Genomic DNA, 3752 nt, shown 5'->3' on the forward strand with positions numbered 1-3752 from the left:
AGAAATTCCTTTATAAGTATATATAGGAATATGATACATCGAGTCCATACAACAATCATCACATGATCGGCTCAAGGGCTCTCACTAACATTCTCCATGGTCACCCCCGCCACCTTTCTAGACACCACGACCCCTATATGGTCGAGAGGCTTGGGTCTGTGACAAACCGTAATAGCCTCCAGTTCATGCACTGCTATAGGCGGCTGAAGCGGACGGTTAGCTAAGTAGTTATCTAACTACATAGCTAAGGGTCCCTGACCACTCACATCTCTAGTCCTCTTACTACTGTACCCTCAAGACTCAGTACTCCAGAGTGGTTGAGGCTGACAGAACACTGAGCGGCTGAGTAAGTGCGATAGGACTAGCTCCTCTCCGAACTACCACTCTCCATCAGTGGTCGAATGGACAACTATAAAAGACTGACAACCCTGTCAACTACAAGGGAGACGATAGTCGTCAGTAGGCAATGAATGATGAACATGATATATATATATATATAATCATGATGCGGACACCGTCATCATCCATGCAAACTCTAACTCCACCTAAGTGCCCCACAACACGGAAATAATCGTCATGATACCTCTATATATCCCTCCAAATATATGTATACAACTACACATGTATAGTCAACCAAAAATCTCCAATAACCCCACTAGACACACATACACAACCCCACATGTACAATCAACATGTATCCTCCAGTAAAAAACACATCAAACATGTGTATCAACACAACTCCTCCAAAAGTACATAACAAACACGTGCGTACATACAACATGTAAATGTAAGGTCAACGTGATGAATCCTATAACACATACCATCCTATATACAATCCCCGTCATATGCACAACAGCATGATGATACAAACAACCCGACAATCCCTACAATACACACTCTACACGTGTGAACATAGCAGAGTAGATATCAAGAGTAGAGACTATATATGATATAACTAGAAAACCTCAAAGATCAAGCATAAGTATCAAGTAGGAAAGTAACAAACGAACACGATATAAGGTACAACAACCTAATCCATCAAATAAACCATGCACTAAGCTCAATAAAAATCTACATAGAGACAAGGAAGAAATACCTGCCTTAAATCTGTCGATCGTGATCCGAAAAATCCCACGTCGAGACGCTCGTCCCGAATCCAAGTCCTGCGATCACCAGGTGTATTTAGCTAATTTCATAGAAAATAATTAACTAAATAACTCCCCCACCTAATTAGAATAACTCTAATCAAATATGGTTATGGATTAATCCCCCAACAAACCCTAATCATAATACAACCTACTTAGATTAGGTTATACATGATACATTTCCAAAATTCCTCCAAATCAACACATCTCAACCAAATTCCTAATTCTATTCATTTAATCCATTTATCACCATCATTTAATCTTTGTATCAACAACTAACATCAAGAATCAATCCTACATAATTCATCCACCTCAATTAATCCAACCATTATAATTCATCCAATCCACATCACACTACTCACAAATCTAAGCAGAACAAAGCCCCACAACCCATAGAAAACCCAATTTAGCATCATACTAATAAGATACCCAAGGTACAAGACTAGAAAAACACTAACCTTGAAGTATGGCAGCAATTCCAGTAGCTCAGCAACCCTACAACTCACTGATGAGAAGCTACAAAGGATACCCCACAACCAATACATCCAAGAATCAATCCATAAATCCAATTATGTAGCAAAGGATATGTTGAAACCCTAATTCATAGCACTAAACTCACCTCAACAGAACCTTACCTCCTCTCCCGACAGCCACCTAAGAACCCAGCCATAAGATTTGGAGAAAGACAGTGATTGGAAAAAGAGGAGATCCCACAGCACGGTGATCCAACTCCTCCTAATCTAGATCAGAGAGAGAGAGAGCATCACAAACGAACCCAATTATACCAGAATCCTTGAATCCATAAGATTTCTGACTTAGCTTACCTCAATCGATCACCTACAGTTGGTATCACACAATCCACCTCAGCTGGTGATGATCTACAATGCCCTCCAGTAATCAGATCAAGGAGGAGAACCAAAAGGGCCATGATCAGTGGGGGACAAGGCAATCAACTTCTCCTCGCCGTGCCCTAGCTCCACCGGATCATCGTCGATCGCCCGCAAGAAACTGTCGAGGAAGCGATCGGTCCACTGGAGAAGGCTTGGACAACATCAGCTCCTTCGAGATTTCGGTGATGGTCCTCAATTGACGCGACGAGGCCGAGACCATCGAGGAAGAGTCGTCCTCCGTCGACGTCGGGTCATCCGTTAGGGAGAGCAATCGGGAGAGAGGAAATTGAGAGGTGAGGAAGAAGAACCAACCACTTGTTTTCCCTTCAAAACTCCGGTGGTTGCTTGTGCCGGCGACACTGAGAGGCGGAGAGGAGAAATCGCCGGAGAGGGGTAAGATGGGTTCGGGCGCGATGTGAGGAGGAGATCGGGAGTGAATCGGGATTTTAGGGATTATTAAACTTAGGTTAGCTTAATAAACCTATAAGTTTATTCTCTAATCAACTCCTATTTAAGAGATATTTCAAATAGGCTTTCACTGTACCCTAAATCCATCCCCTCAAAATGGGTCATATAGACTCCGTTTAAATCCCCAAAATTTTCTAAAAATTCTTGAAAAATCTAATAAGATTTTTCGTCCAATAATATTTATTATTTTAAATTTTGTGATATCTTTCAAAATTAACAAAACATTATTAATTCAATTAAGTCATACTATAATAATAATAATGTTACCATTAATATCAATTTAATTAATCTTAATAATTTAACCCAAATTTAACTTAAAATAATAAAAGTTAAATTAAAATTCAAAATTTCAAAATTCATCTCAAATAATTATAGGATTACCATATTTGAAAATTTAGAATGGGTGAGATGATAAGAAAATTAAAATTTAAAATATATTTTTTTAAAATATTTTTGAAAACCTATAAATCTATTTTCTTAAAAATATTTTTAAAACTTTATTGACGATTTATTGGGTGTATTATATAAATTATCACCTAAGTCTTTAGATCTCTAAGTCAATCATTACCCTTAGACACACATAAAAAAGTCTTCCCTGTGAGTAACAAGGACATCTAAAAAGAGTGTCTAATTAAGGGGGAGAGACTACACTGAAAGACATATTGTTCAAATTAAAATATTTTTGAAAATATATCTTCCAAGAGGGTTTTAAAAATTTTAATTTTAAACATTCTCTTTTTAAAAACACTTTCTTCAAAATCATCATATTTTGAAAAATTATTTGAAAAACTCCTTGAAAATAATGGATGATAAAAATTACTTTGCAAATCTTTTTGAACTTGAAAAAATATTTTAAAAGCAACTTAGTTCTGCAAAAATATCTTAAGTCTTAAACACTTTTAAAATTAGCTTGAAATATTTTTGAAAAAATTGATACAAAAAATATTATCTTTTAAACATAGCTCAAGCATTATCTTTTCAAAATCATATTCTTCAAACTCATACTTTTTAAAAACATTTTGAAAAATCATAGTTTAAAAAATACTTTGAAAATTCCTTTAAAATTTTATGTTTCATACTTTGATAAACTCTTTACAAATCTTTTTGAAAATTATTTGACAAATATTTTTTAAATTAACCTGGAAATATTTTTTAAAAAAAGTATCTTTATCTTGAAAATGATATTGAAAACTCCTACAAAAGAATTTTAGACACTAAGAACCCATATTTTTCAAAATATATTTCATGC

Source organism: Zingiber officinale, chromosome 10B (assembly GCF_018446385.1).
Source record: "Zingiber officinale cultivar Zhangliang chromosome 10B, Zo_v1.1, whole genome shotgun sequence".
Lineage (NCBI taxonomy): Eukaryota > Viridiplantae > Streptophyta > Magnoliopsida > Zingiberales > Zingiberaceae > Zingiber > Zingiber officinale.